The sequence below is a fragment of the Xenopus tropicalis genome, chromosome 6 (genome assembly GCF_000004195.4).
Source record: "Xenopus tropicalis strain Nigerian chromosome 6, UCB_Xtro_10.0, whole genome shotgun sequence".
In the NCBI taxonomy this organism is placed as follows: domain Eukaryota; kingdom Metazoa; phylum Chordata; class Amphibia; order Anura; family Pipidae; genus Xenopus; species Xenopus tropicalis.
In genome coordinates, this window is record NC_030682.2 from 47,177,366 (window position 1) to 47,193,901 (window position 16,536).

Sequence of the window (16,536 nt, forward strand, 5' to 3'; positions counted from 1 at the left end):
TTTCTCCTAGATCAGCAGTCATAAAAAGCCTGTTTTGTCATCTCTCAGCAGTAGGTCTTTACTACAGCAATTTCATGTAGCCTATTACAGTTACACATACTAACTATAGGCTATCTAGAGGGACATTAGGTTGGTAAATATGCAAGACAGCAAAGAATATGCTTCCCATTTGGGGCTAACAGTAGCGCCTTTTAGAGTGTTCATGACCAGTGTGTGCACAGTCAGTTACTTTGGAGGAAAGACGATCATACAGTAATATTCCTAAATTCTGCTGCCACTGAAAATGTGCAGCCGGAACGATTTGTCCTTTTGTGACTCTGTAATTCGTGACTCTCGTATGCTGCAAATGCTTTCTGTAACTGAGAATGCATTTTATTATTATTTTTATGCATGTGTTGATATTTTACAGGCCAAGCTGTATAAGCATACAGAAAAGTGATAAGACTCTCCTTTTCACCTCAGACAATAATCAGAAGTGAGTGGAGTGAACTGACAGAATAGGGAATAATTAAAGTAAAAAGTGTTATACTGAAATAGGTATGCCTATATTTTTCTCCAGCACTTTTCTCTCGTACATTCCCATAACTAAGGGCAGGGGTGTGGAACACTTTAGAGCATCTCAATAAAGATTCAAGCTTCTAACCGATGTTCGGTGTTGCGGCTACCGTCTTTCCCATTTTTCAGCATTCATACTGTAAGGCTTACAAGCAAGAGCAAACTAAAGGACAGAATGCTAAGACTGTCAAAGCTGTACGTGCAAATCAATTATTTGTTTTGAGTATAGCAGCCAAAGATTCTGGTGTGGTACAGTCCAATTTGGAAGATAAAAGCTGATGAAAATATTTTACCACCTTTCATGTGCCTTTGTCACGTAGCTTTTGCAATAAAGTCTTTTACCACCACCGTTACATTTTACAATTAATATGACTGCATTTTAATGCATGGACAACATTTTATTATATTTTTCAGAACTACAGTTCCCAACATCCTCGTAAATTCACTTTTTAGTTTTAGTCCTTCTGTAGGTTTAGTGACAGAGGTTGTCTGTGTTTCAAATTCTCCAAGATATTACTGAATTAACTATGTTATCCGAAAACCTGTTATCCCGAACATTCTGAATTACAGGAATGCTAGCATAGGCTCCGTTATAAGCAAATTATTCTAAATTATTTTTAGCAGACTTGTGATCCAAATTATGGAAAGATCCCTTATCTGGGATCCATGTCCAAAGCATTCTGAATAATAAATCGTATACTCATAAATTCCCAAAGCAGTATTCTCCAGTCAGCTGTGTCTGCCCATCTTGAATCTATTTATCCATATGTGGTAATGTAGATGTAAAGGACAAGAAAAGACAAGAGTGTCAAAGCAGCTGTCCCCCAGTGAATCTAATTGCTTACCTCTTAGGCTGATGCCACACCAGGCGTATGGTGTATATTTTCGGGAAGCTGAAAAACGCACCATATGCCCCTACCTGTGCCTGCATCAGAATGAATGGAATACTCTCAGCTGCAGGCACATGTAGCCGATATCCACATAAAAACGCAAGAGAATGCAAAGTCTCACGTTTTTATCTGTATTTCGGCTACATGTGCCTGCACCTGAACGTATTCCATTCACTACGGTGCAGGCACAGGTAGAAGCGTATTTTCAGCAAGCGTTTTTCAGCTTGCTGAAAATATACACCACATGCCTGGTCTGACATTAGCCTTACCTAGGGCTGCCACTGGCAGCTTATATGGGAACAAAGACTAACCTAGACTTACCAGCCCTACCTGCAGACCTACTCTGCTGGGGCTATTTCTTCTCTAACCACCTCAGTAGTGCAGCAGCTGTCCATGATAACTAATCTAGCTGCCTCTCACCACTTAGATAAGCAATCATAGGTCTACTTTCTCACTAGCTAGTTCCACCATGTCCAGCCTGCAGTAACATAGTCTTGCCAAGGAAAATTCCTTAATTTTAGGCTCTGCATGTCTCCATCCACTATGATCTATTAGGCCAAAGAGGCCTTTCCCATTTCCAATCCCCTTATATAGGTGCCAGGTCTCAGTACCTTTCCATCTGCTCAAAATTTCCAAGTTAAATCATTAATTTGTCCTAACATTATGGAATGCTGTCCTCTAGTGATAAACATTTAATCATAACATTATGAAAATTGTGCCAGCTGTGGGGCATTGTTTTTTATTATGCTGTGGATTATTGTGATATTTGATGCAAAGAGTTATGTTATTTTTAATGCTCTTGCTTTTTCGTGGTCTGTGTAACTGTACCTTTTAATGTTTGGTGTCAATGTTCCTTTTTATATCGGATTTTACTGTGTCTCTTGATGCTGGCAGTCTGTGCCAAGGGTAACAAAGTAAAAACAGACACAAAATTGTTGCTAGTTATGATAACCCATTAGAATAAAACAAAAGCCCTTTTAATATACTTGGTGCAAAAGACACAATTTCTACGCAAAAATGCCAATTCTACCTTATCGGGTCTGTTTCTTTCAGTTAATATCAGCCTCCCTGTGGAGTTTAGGTTTAATGATGTTCAAGGGTGATAGGGGTTAAATGTAAGTCTTTATTGATCAAGCCCTCCCTTGTTTTATAGCTGCTCTGATGATCAGAGGAGCAAATAGAATGACACTGCTTCAGGGCTTAAACATATAGGAAGGCCTGATTTACCCTTATGCTACCTCAACAAGGAACAACTAAGTCAATATTTCTCTATTTACCTGACATATGTGACATCAACAGCTTTAGAAAGCCTTCTGTCCAAGCTTTTGGGAGAAAATGCAGTTTGTGCACGTGGCTGTGTGGAGCTTTATGGCCATTCAACCATCTTGTTGAAGCTGTGGAACATCCTTGCTTTAATCTAACTGTCAATTGTTGAAATATTTTACCATAGGGAACATCTGAAATAGACCAGCACGAAAAGGGAAGCTAGCAGCGCACAGTTTGTTCCATAACATCATAATGCTTTTAACATGAGAAATACAATAGCCCGGGGAATAACTCAAAAAAGTAACCGTATGAATCAGATCTGAACTAAACTTAAAAACAAGTGATAAAAGTACCTGCAGACAGTTAGTTAATTTAATAACAATTTTATTAGTTTATACCAGCGTGCTTTACTTAGAAACCACCAATCATTTCTTTTACTGTTTTTCAGGATTTTTTTTTTTACAAACTGTGTTTCGTACAGTGGCAGTAAAGCCTAAGGCAACTAAATCTAATTTGTAGTGAGAATATTCAGAGACAATTACAATATTTCTCTGCATGCATTTTTAGCATCTGTTTTGTTTCCCAGCTTTTTTTTTTTTGGACAGTTTATTATTTTATCTAAAGGCCCAATTATTTATTTTCACTAGGTAATTATCATTACATTAGTATTTCATTCTTTTAAACAAGCTTATGAGGTTAGTCTACCTGAAGACTCTTTACAACTACACACACTAGAGATATGCAAGGATAGAAAACTTTCAGATATACAGGGGGATTCATTCTTTTTAAATATATTTCAAGTATATTTCATTTGTCCTCAATGGAGTATTTTTTCTGTGTAGTATGTACTACATGTTATGTTATGTAGGAGTTTAACCACTTTATGCACACAAATATCATGAGTGAGAGACAGTGGTGTTATTAAGGGGGCCCAATTATTTGCTGCCCCCCTCTCCAATGGAAATTGTGTGTCACCAACAACACCCAAAAAATCACAAGTAACCCACAATTTTGCATACATACAGGTCACCTGCAACACCCTTACAAAGAAAGCAGACCTGGGCACTCATGCACTCGAGGGGTCTATCTCCTCTCTGATAACACCACTGTTGAGAGGATTAATATTAGCTATATTGCACTGTGTATTTATAATTCTTTATTTATAGCTTTGGCATATTCTGCAACTCTTAACAGAAATTATACATCAATCACATCTGTCCCTGCCACAGAAGGGATTATAATCTAATTCCCAATCACATTTACGTGGCCTATGGCCAGTTAATCTGCGTGTATGTTTCTGGAGAGTATGAGCAAACCAGAACATGTGGAGGAAATCCATAGAGACAGGGCAAAACACAGGGCTAAAATAATGGAATGGCTAGAAAAGGTTAATGTCCTACAATGGCATATTCAAAATCCTCACCTCATTTCATATGAAAATCTGTTGGATTGTTTGAAAATTGCATGGAGAAAAGCTGCCAAAATGGGCTAGAGCTACTCCCAAACAGAGTACACAGAAGGTATGTTCTTAACTAGAATACTTAAAGCTGTTAAATTTCTGCAAAGGGTAGCTCTGAAGACATGGAGACTTTTGCAAAAAGCATATTTCAGTTGTTTTTTATTATTCCAAGATTTAATGCTTTAGATAAAAATATAATACAAAAAAATCATCTTATTTGCAAGTAGGTTACTGTTATAGAAAATCCACTCAAATCTCACCTCTTTGTAACCATGTTGTTGGTCCAACTCCCACTACCACTGATACAACAATGGGCAATCTTGTAGTAGCAACTGACCAAGCATTTGCTTTTTGTTTCTAAATTGCAGTAGACCATATATGTAAAACACAAGGCCCAGGGGCCAAATCCGGCCCGCCTGGCTGTTTTATGTGGCCCTTGGTGAGTGTGTCTGACTATCCAGCCTGATCAATTTCCATTTTCCTCACATAGTAACTAAGACTAAGGGGTATATTTATCATGCTGTGTAAAAAGTGGAGTGAAGCATTACCAGTAATGTTGCCCAAGGCAACCAATCAGTAATCAGATTTCAACAGTAGCAAAGCATCTATTGGCTGCTATGAACAACATCACCGGTAATGTCTTACTCCACTTTTTACACATTGTGATAAATATAAAATATAAATAAAAAATTTGGCCCGCGACTTAGCCTGTGTTTTAGATTTCGGCCCCCTTATGTGATTGAGTTTGACACCCCTGCAGTAGACAGTTCGGATGCAAAAATGGCTAGTGTTTGCAAAGAAGCCCCGGTGAGTTGCTACACAATCTCCATTTTTTCTTGCCCAATATCCTTTTTTCATGGAAAGCATAACAGTACCACAGAAACCAGAGCAGTTAACTAATATGAAACAGATGATATGTGGTTTTATTTTGCTGTTGACACTCACAGTTCCAACTTCTGCACTTGTCGGGATGTTTAATTACATCACTATTATATTTCATTTGTCACATGGAAATTTTTTTGTGACTTTATCAAATCAGACAAAGGTTATAGATTGGTGAAGCAATTTCTTTTGCTGCTAGACAAAAGAAAAAGGGAATCCTGTTGCTGAACTCCCAGCACCCTATGTCAGCAATTAGCAGGATAAAAAAATCTACCAAAGATTCCATTTTCCCATTAAAGAGATTTACCTTAGCAAACTGCCTAAAGTATCAGTCAACAGAGATCCTACAGTACTGACTTGTATAAATATATATGTAAATGCATATGTACACATTATCTTATTGCTAGCACCATGTTTAATGTTCTTCATAGATGTACCAAATTAAACTTTAAAGGGAAGGCAGATTTATGACAATGAGAAAAAGATGTTCCCAATAAAAAAAATAGTGGTTCAATTTCACTTCCCTGGGAATGGCAAACCAGCTATTTTAAGCATTTTTTTCTATCCCTTCAGGCATTTAGTGTTCTTCGAGAAAGACAAAGAATCAGTTTATCGGTAACTGTAGGACAGAAATGATTCATGTAATAGCAGCAGCAGCAGGTAGAGCAATGCCTCAGCAAAGTGGTAATATTGCTACTTATTGTTTTGCTTTAAGACGTTTTAGAATGAACAGTTATTTTTCTCTGGAGGTTTTCGTTCGTTTGGTTAGTTTGGGAAAGTTTAGGAAACCTATCATGGCCTAAAATTCATCAAAAAAATAAAACACATTATAGGGTTTTGTCAATTCATCTGTCTTTCACAGTGTTATATTTGATGTTTCTGTTACAAAAAATCTACAGTCAGTAAGGCTGGTGCGAAGGTGTTTGGCTGGTCATATTCTAACATTAGATATTCACAGGTAGATAATGGGGCCACTGGTTAACCAACCTGGGACTCTGCTGAAATCGTAAATCTGCCCAGAACTGTGCATTCTGCTATTGGACATGTTGGTAAATGAATATGGCTCAGGGGATCCATTACATATATTCCTTTGACATATAATCCTGTACTATAACAGTTGTGTCAAGGTGTCCTTTTAGGTATGACATTCTCATGTTTGTTTGTTTTTTTATATCTCTTTATTTTTCAATTTGTACTTTTACACATTGATTAAAAACAGTAGTGGTGACATGGGTTACAATGCGTCTTGATAGAAAGAAAATGGGTATTGTCTATGGTGACGGGTGATGTTTTATGTCCTGTAAAAATGGGACATGTCCACATGTTAGTCAGGGAAAGTTCATGTTTGGTTTTTAAAGGGGCTGTTTACCTTTAAATTAATTTGTAGTATTATGCAGAGAGTAATATTCTAAGACAATTTGCACCTGGTCTTCATAAAATATTATTTTAATAATAAAATATTATTTTATAAGCTATTTAAATATTATTTTATAAGCTATTTAGCTTTTTGTTCAGCAGATCTCCATTTTGGAATTTTAGTAGTTATCTGGTTGCTAGCATGCAACTTACCCTAGCAACCAAGCAGTGCTTTACAAAAGAGACTGCAATATGAACAGGAGAGGGCCTGAACAAAAACATAAGTAATAACAAGTAACAATAACACTAAAATTGTACCTCTGAAGAGCACTAATATTTTTGAATGCTGGGTTCAGTGATCATTCCCCCCCATTTGAAAGGTTGAAAACTATAAAAAAAAAAGAAATTAAGAAACTATAGAAAAGTAAAAATGAAGGTCACTTGAAAAGTTGCTAGGAATTTTCCATTCTGTAACATGCTAGAACTAACTTAAGGTGAACCACACCTTTAAGAGAATCGGAAGAAATGAAGTTATGTTTATTAGTCCCTGCATAAAAGTAGGGGCTCTTTTGGGAAACCAATAACATCAATCTTTGAGTAACAAATATTTACTGTTGGGTAATCAATAATATTAGAATCTCAGTGCAAATGACTTATACTATACCAAGTTCAGACAGCAGAGCTCCTGTAATTAATGCAAACAGCAAAGATAAAACACTACATGACTGATCAATAGCTTTTTTTCCCACTTAAGAATGAGAGCAATTGAGCTGGTTTACTGATTTAAACTGTGAAATTTTCATCTAATTAGCCCATTTATCTCCAAAGTGTCCATCAGTGTGCCCTTTCATTAACCTTTCTGAACAAAGGCACAAATACCCAAGGTTTTTGCACAACTGTATAATAGGACTGACTGGAGCAGAAAGATTAATTACTTTATTAGGAACCATGTGATTAAATCCTGTTTTATCATTTCAATTCACCCTTATGAAAGCTCTGGGTATATAATCCTGTTGTTTCAAATTGTGAAGGGCAAAAAAATCATGTTTCTTACACAATCTATTGGTTATAAAGATTACATAATAATTTTAAGGGAGAATCTAAGTAGTAATTCTAGAATAGTAGAATCTAAGAAGTAATTCTAAAGTTCCTGGTTTCATTGTGTACAGTGTATCATATAAGCAAATACAGTTCAGTTGTTCCAGTTCCAGTTTTAGTTACTTATAGCAACCAATAAGTGGCTATTGGTTTGCTGTCTGAAAGCAAAATGCTGTCATTATGTTACAAACAGTATACACAGTACAAATAATAAGTTTCTATATATGCGGCATGGCATGAATATAGTTTCAGGAGCATTTTATCCTAATCCTAATTTTATGTGTGCTACATCTCTGAAGTATGCAAAAAATAAATACCTGTATATTAAAATAATAACTTCAGAAAAGCATGGGGGGACAAGGAAGGGGCTGCATGAAAAAGTGAATAATAAAAGAACAAGAATGAAGAGCACCTAATTACTGATTACATGTTTACTGTTGACCTAAGCACAACTTCTGACATATTTTAATGACCAGAGATAAATCTGAAGCCCAAAAACATTTATGGTCCCATCTGTAAAAAGCCCCCCTAAATACCGGGTTATTGACTATAACTTGTCAGGCTTTCCTTGACTCTGAACACTGTATATATGTATATAAGCCCCCCCTAAGTACCGGGTTAGCGACTTTAACCTGTCAGGCTTTGTTTAATAACACATATATTCTATCAACCTGTGATAACATATCCATGACTCTGATATCTTATAAACATAGAACTTTAATTACTACAGTCAGTACAATCAAACAATATTATCACAGTTACATTGAATCCTATAGGAAGAGAAGCATCCAGCATACAAGGCTTCTAATAAATATATTCTAACTATACTGCGCTACTGTCTGTGTGTGCATGTATAAGGTATGATGTCTGTGCAGCTATTCTTAAAGGTGTTTCTTCCAGATACATCACCTGTTCCTTGTTCCTTTCTTTCTTCTTCTGCTGCTCCACCAAGTGGAAGGGCTTCAAGTTATATCCACTTGCCCTCCATGACAACCAGGCCCCAGCCCCTCAATGTTTGCATGTAAACATCCCGTAACTAGAATGAAACACTGCCCTGTAGTAGTCGCTGTAGACCAAGGGATATTTCCCTTGCCATAGGTCTCCATTCATTTCCAATGACCTGTTATACTGAATGTCACACATAGCTGTCACTGTCCCATGGGATTTCCAAGCTTACCATATTCTTGATAAACCAGTTTTCTGGGAGATGGTCAATATTGTTTACATGGATTCAGTTGGGGAAGGTGACTCTCTTCTTTGTTTGTTTAGTGACACTGTCTTCCCAAACATCTCTTTGTTTATTGTTTGTGACAGTTGGTCGCTGATTTCCAAAGATTGATTGGATACCTATCAATGTCTTTTTCACCAATATTATTCAATGAACATTGTCAAATATAACACCATCCACCTACCGGTCCAAACTTACAGCCTTTAAGCAAGTATCTACTGCATATATATACATGAGTTAATGCCTCCATTACCTTCCCAGTAGTCCCCAATAGAATCTAGAGTGCAGTGGATCAGCTTCTCAGGTATAGAATTATGATATTTGTAACACCCATGGCCATAGGAAGTGCTAACTTGGCCATGATGTACTGTATAACAGTTAGTTGCTTCCATGAAAGCAGAGTCAGCCTGTTGATACCCAAGTATACCCAATATACAGTAGAACCCCCATTTTAAGTTTTTTAGGGGACCAGAAAAAAAATGGTGCAAAATCTGGGAAAATGTAAAATCAGGGAAGTTTATTATGTGTTATATATTAGTGGGACCACAAAACAATGGTGTAAAATGCAGGAAAACTTAAAATCAGGGGATGTAAAATTGAGGTTTCACTGTATGTAATATATGGCAAGTATTGAAAATACCACATTAAGAATCACAGCTGTAAAGGAGGATGAAAATATGTAGGGGTCAGTGCTGGAAGCAGGAGTAAGCAGCAGAGTCATATGCATGATACTCTCCACTCCTGCAGCTCTAAGTCCTCCCTTGCCTATGCCATATTCCTGAAAAGGGGTGTTTAAGTATCCATATGGTTAAATGACAGAGCAGGTGGAGGTGTGTGATTTGGAGGCAAGAGATACTTGTTTTGGGTGCCAGCACCTCTTGGCCCAGCTGTGCTCACACCACTTCATATCATCTTCTCTGCAATACTAACATTGAGCATCCAAAGTTGAAGCTAGGTTTAAATTGGCATCAGACTTACAAGTTCCTGAAGGCAGATTGCAGAAAAGAGAACCTGAAGCAGCGCTAAATGTTACCTGCCAAAGGCCACTGCACTACCTTGCTTATTAAAACTCAGGTACAGCAAACAGAGGAGTTTAGGGATTCTCAACAGTGTAAAGTACTAATTACACACACATATATATATATATATATATACAAAATATATATAAAGTATGGAATCCATTATCTGAAAATTTTGCGACCTGATTTCAGATAAGGGATTTTTCTGTAAATTGGATCACTATACCTTAGGTTTTCTTGGATAGTTGCAGGGGGGCCCAGGTTCGCTAGTGTAAAAAGCACAGTTGTACACTCCTGCAAGAAAGAGAAGAATTGCTGGCTTAAAATGTAGAATTTCTGTTTTAAAGATTACCAGAGGCAGCCCATGGTCACAGCACTGCTAATGCAAGAAGCCCCTGGTATATTCTAATATACTAATTATAATGTACATTAAAACTGGAATTCTGAGCAGTGGAAGAATGCTATATTGATTGATGATTTACCCAAAATATAAAGACCGATTGGGTTTGGCCTAGATACGGCCTTTATCAGCAAGATTAGGAATCCACATGCCTGGCCGAACCATTTCCGAATGACAAGGACAAGGAAAGGCTAAGTCACTTCGGGGTGCCAAAATGTTAGGCACCCCAAGTGATTTTAATCGCTTACCTTGTACCCCGGGCTGGTGCCCCTGTTAGGAGAAAACAGCACCAGCCCGGGCTGCTGTGACTACTTACCTTTGTGTAAAATTTAAATAGTCAAATTTAAATCAGTACTAAGATTAACTGACCCCTGCATTATTCACACCTCAGATTCAGGCAGTAAGGCCTTACATTGTTCACACCTTTAAAGGAGAAAGAAAATGTTAGGCACCCCCAAGTGACTTTAATCGCTTACCTTGTACCCCGGGCTGGTGCCCCTGCTCGGAGAGAACAGCACCAGCCCGGGGTAGCTGCAGCGCTTCCTCCTTCCTGGTTCCCTGCGAGTGCATGTGCAGTAGAGTGAATAGTGGAACTTTAACAGAAAAGTCGGCTTTTCAGACTACTGCGCATGCGCCGACCGCTGGCATTTTCGGAAAGGGAAGCAGGAAGGAGGAAGCGCTGCGCTCCAGCTACCCCGGGCTGGTGCTGTTTTCTCCTAACAGGGGCACCAGCCTGGGGTATGAGGTAAGCGATTAAAGTCACTTGGGGGTGCCTAACAAGTGACTTTGCCTTTCCTTCTCCTTTAAGAACCTGCATTGTTCAAACCTGTAAGTATTTTGTTTACAACTCAGACAGACAGTAGAAGCAATGTCGGCATTGTGTCACTGTATGTACTGCAGTACAAACTGTTCATCTTGGAGTGGTCACGATCAGACAGTCCCTGTTGCCTTCCCTACTCTGCCTGCCTTACTTTACCCTGCCTGTGTGTGCCATACTCTGCCTGTCATATGCTGCCTGTGTGTGCCATACTCTGCCTGTCCTATGCTGCCTGTGTGTGCCATACTCTGCCTGCCCTATGCTGCCTGTGTGTGCCATACTCTGCCTGTCCTATGCTGCCTGTGTGTGCCATACTTTGCCTGCCCTATGCTCCCTATATGCGCCATATTCTGCCTGCCCTTTGCTGCCCATGGCAGGTAAGCCCTGTGTGAGTTTTTTTCTGGGAGTTTGTTAGGACTTGGAAATAGTTGTTAGGGGTCCCTAAGGTGTATAATAATGTGTTGAGTGTTGCTGTGCTATCCACAGGGGAGGAATATAATAAACCATAATATACCTGCAGTGAGCACCAACCATTTGAGATTTTGCTGCGCTACTGCCATTAATGTGGGTATGTTCTTAAAAGCTCTTGTGATAACATGGGCGTGGTTTGAAGTGGGTGCAGTTTAAAAAAGGGGAATGGCCAAATGGCTTCCATTATTGGCCCTTCACCACGTAGGCTAGAAAAATTCCAGCCATTGGTATCACAAATGTTGGACAGCACTGATCTGGCCTTTCCTTAACCTATTCTGCATATGCAAATTAGGATTTAAGTTCAGTTTGGTATTATGCCGAAAACAAAATTGCATTCAAATGCCTATTGGTTATTGTATTTCATGTAACTTAAGTTAGCACTTGGCAGCTATGATCGGCTGGTGTATGGCAATTTTTAGTCATAACAAATGGGATTTACTAGTAAGCATTGCAAATGCTTGTTTTGGTCATGTTCACATGCAAACGTTCAGCACTACTTTATGTTGTGTCATCACTGTCGTATAACTGTTAGAATAGTATAAATTATATTCCCTGACAAGTATGGGCTCATTTTATCAAGTTTAAAAAACATAAAATCAGTTCACATAAAAATGAAGTTTCACTGTATAAGAAGAGTCCAGCATAATGAGCAATACTGCAAAAAAACAAAAAAAACCACAATGGCAACAGGTCAATAATGTCCTCGTTAGTGTCTAATTGATTTCCCTTGGTTGTAGCCTTTAAATGTCAGCTATCAATGAGTGTTCATTACCCTTGTGTGATTGTACACTGACCATAAAAGTACCCTTTTTATCATACTGATTGATCTACAGCTTCTAAATCTTCTCCAGTTTTTATAGGTATATGCCTGCACTGTACACTGTATTACTAAACTCCATGCTACCTTCACCTTGAACTCGGGTAACTGCTATCAGCCCCTTCAAATTCTAGATTATCTTTCTTTGAATTATCAATGAGCAGGGGTCACCTCTATTCTCTGTTCTCTGAACTCTGTTCTACTGATTTGGGACTAGGCAGTTAAACTGTGTCAATGCTATTACTAACTTGTCTCTTCTTAGGAGTGTGGCCTCCCACTGCAGCCAAGCATCATTAAACATAGGTTTGATTTGCTTCTGTACAAAGTCTCAGTAGCAGATCTGCAAGCGGTGGCTTGTAACAATTCATAATAATAATTAAAATATATGTTGTATATAGAAAATGGCATACAAAACAGTTGTAATATTTTCTTGTACTGCATATTACATCTGTTATTGTTTGTGATTCATTCCTGAACACAACCTGAACTGTGAAATATTGATTTTTACCATTATGCAAATCCTATTTAAATTGGATTAGATTTTACATTCAGTTTTTAAATGGAAACCTTATGAACATAACCCTGAGTGATTTGCTCCTTGCTCACTATGTTCATCACGTTACAATGAGTTTAACGTGCATCATATCTTTCCTCTACTTTGACAACCTTGACCTTCAGTTCCTTGCAATGCGAATAATGTTACATCATATCTTGGAGGAACAATGTAATCATCTTGTCTATTTGCAGCACTAAGACAGTCAACTGTATTTGATACAATCAGCATGTGTCTTGATACCGAAGGCACATGGCGACAACTCTAACTGAATGTAGTTATTCGACTGTCATGAAATGCACCTTATGCTGATAAATGTCGGACATAAAAATGGTAGACTATAACATAAACATGTTTCATGAAGAAATACACTAACAGAATTCACTGCTAGTTTATTGTCACAAAACTGCATTCTATTTATTGTATGGCAGTTTACACAGTGAATGCCAGTTTTCCGAGTCTCATTACATCTTTACCAATACGCTGCTGGCAAGAATGGCTTCTTTAAGACTGTTTGTTTTTTTAACAGAATTGTATTTAATTAAGCATACAAAGAACCCTATACACCACAGTAGTTATAGCTAGCAAAATCACCCCTTTTATAAATTATACAAATCTAATAAATGTTAAAATTAAAAAAAAAAAAATACAGTTACATATTATTTAAAATATATTTTCATGTGTTTATAAATGTTGAATAATTTGGCATTTCTGTAAATATGCCTTGCAATTAAAAATGCTATTAAGGAAACAGGATAACGGGTCCTACACCTGTACTGTAAAACTATAAGCTTTAATTAAATTAATGGAGGGGCTTCCGTTTGCCCTTTCTAGATATTCTTCCTGTCTTTCACTCCTAGAGAGCCCTATTCAGTCACTGAAGGAAACCCTGCACTGATTTCCACCTTTTGGCACTACAGGGTCCTGTGTCTCTGCTATATGGGAGAGCCGATACACTGTAATTTGGTGCCTCCAGCCAGGACCAGGACAGACTGGGCTGTAAAATCCCACCCTGGGAACTGTTCTGATCCACAATTACTTACAGGTATAAGGTTTATAGGTTTATTTGCAGGACACTGTACCTTTGAATAACTTGCATACACACAGCCTGCCAGCCAGGAGCTACTTCACATACTATTGCAGATTGATTGGTCTCTGAGCTGCAGGGGAATCCCCACTTATGTAGCAGTTTCTTCAGAGCTCTGAGATGAACTCGCTTTGGCTTTCTGTGCCCTGAGAAGAGCAGGTTTTGTACTTCAGAGCCCTGACAAGGATCCCTTTCCTTCTGCACCCTAAACAGAGTGAGCTTTCCTGCTCCCCACTGACTTCCCACACACAGTAATATGTGGGCTCTCACAGCACCTTTCCCTCATACTGCTGCTTCTCTCTCTCCCAGCATTTCCTGTGCAGGCCTTCCTTCCTGTCAGCTCACAGCTCTGTGGGGCTCCTCCCCTTCTCCCTGCACAGAATCAGCACAGTGGGAGATGCAGGGATTCACCTACATACGAAATGGAGATCAGTGTTAATCCTTGCAGTCATGTGTAGAGGATTCAAAACAGGGTCAGACTGGGCTGTGCAGGGCCCACTGCACCCCCCAATGGGCCCCTACAGCGGCCTTCACACTGTCCCCGCAGGGCACCCACCCATCTGACCCTCTTCCCCAATTGTGCGTAAGTTGGGGGAGGGAGATAGGGGGAGCGCCCTGTGTTGATTAGGTCTGGGCCGCCTGTAGCAGGCACTACAAAATAGCAGAATATAAAACATTAGCTTTGCGCAACAGTTCCCGCTAGATACAAAAATTTTCAAGGAAGTAAAATGCCTGCCACAGTATAGCACAAATATTTATGCATGTTTTGTTAGTGTGCAAGCACATAAGCTATAATGAGAAATGCTATATGCATGACCAACACCACCAGATACTGTGTAACATATAAAGACCACATAAAGAGGTAATTTACAACCACTTGTACAATGTACAAAAATGCACACAAATCCCCATGTTTTTATCCACAGAGCAGTGTTTTTCTTAAAATGTCAGCATGTTGCAGGTACCCACATCCACGCTGGTAAACCAGGCTTACATTTGATGGCATCAGTAGAGGTGTGAATAGTCATTTCCGGCAAGATGATGCCGCTGGTGCCAGAAACTGTATTAGTGTACAATTCGCTATGTGTATGTCAGTTGTTAATTGCAGGTTTTCTCTTTTGTCAGGGCACCCTGTACATTGCAGCTTACCCATACCTCATTCAGAAAAGTGAAAAAAGACAAATTTAAGAAATTATAGACATGAGTAACTCTGTGAATAAGTTTAATTAAACACAATTTTAGATTTCACTTGAATTAATTTAGCTCCACTTTTGCTTTTGTATGAAGCTTTTCTATGAGAATAACAAGTACATTAATATTTATCCAACAGCTATGTTCAGCTCCTAAATGTGTACATTTTAAAATTGCGGTGTGTGCAGTTATAAGCTCCAGTACTGCAACATTTTGAGTTTAAATAGTATTTATTCCTGTACATCTCCAGATGCACCTTCTTTGTACATATGGGCAACACTGTATATTTTAGAAGTTTGAACATCGCACATTAGTGCTGTACTTCCTGCATGCTATCTGCTGAAAATCATTTGGGTCTTCATGAATGTCTTCTTTAAAAGCATTAGGAGTAGAAAATATTCTTATTTAGTGACATGAGTTCATTAACTTTGTTCATTTGCATTTCTCTGCAGAACGTAACGTGGCAGCCTTTTTAATTGGAAAATATAGCAGCACAAAATATTCCCAAATTAGCTGACAGTCTTTAGCTATGTAGTTAGGATGAATACTCTCAGGATTAGAAAAAAAATCTCTGTAGACATTTTATCTGTATTTAAGCAGACACCAATGATATTTATCAGTTTTTGCCAGTGTAAATGAAATATGAAAAGATGTAAAAGATAAAAGCAGCAAAGTTGCACCAATGAAAAGCACATGATAATTCAGTGTTTTCCAAAGCAGTGAGTTTGTGCCAGTTTTTTCTAGAAACTATCAGACACTGTGAATTTTTGGTGGACTTCAGGGACCCTATCTTAGGCAGACTCGACTGATATTTTAATTAAATATCATATGGAACATAAACTTTCCCCAAACACTACCATTAATGTAAAGGTAAACTTTTTTATAGTCTTTATTTGTATAATTTAGTTTAGGGGTAACAGAAAAGAGAACGGGGAAGTAAATTAAAGGGTTGGTTCACCTTTACTACAGTTTCAAAAAATTAAGGAGATGTAGTCATTTTAGTTATTAAATTTCCAGAATATAGTTTTGCATAGATCCTTAGGTCTCTCCTCTCTGCCTAAAGGTGGCCATACACGGGCCGATTCTATTAGGCTGTATATGAGCACTAACGCGACTGACATCTGGCCGGAAATCGGCCATATCTGGATCGGGCAGGTTTAAAAATTAGTCCAGCGAGCGGATCTTAGTGTGTATGGCCACCTTAAGCCAGTAGGATCGGTGACACCCTGACAGACTAAGGTCTTGTCTTCGTCATTCTAATGTCTCAAGCAGCCTGGAGGAAGCTCAGGCATTGATCTCTGCTACATATGTGCCCTTTATTTGCATAAATTTGTGAATCTTTGAAAAAATTTGCGGAACGGCAAAAAATACTCGAGACGGCGAAAATGCTTAAAGGAGAAGGAAAGGCTAAGTCACTTGGGGGTGCCAAAATGTTAAGCACCCCCAA

At 38.4% G+C, this 16,536-nt stretch overlaps 1 protein-coding gene across 2 annotated transcripts in view; it reads right to left on the reverse strand.

Annotated features, from left to right (window-relative positions):
• LOC101731335 (putative protein kinase C delta type homolog) overlaps positions 1-14,217 on the reverse strand; it is a 30,541-nt gene extending 16,324 nt beyond the window's left edge. For both annotated transcript variants that reach the window (XM_031904496.1, XM_031904495.1), the window contains exons 1-2: positions 13,894-14,217; positions 9,980-10,047 (exon numbers count right to left, since the gene is read on the reverse strand). The gene's annotated coding sequence lies outside the window, so the exon portion shown is untranslated. The remainder of the gene's footprint in view (positions 1-9,979; positions 10,048-13,893) is intronic.
• Between the last annotated feature and the right edge of the window lie 2,319 nt (positions 14,218-16,536).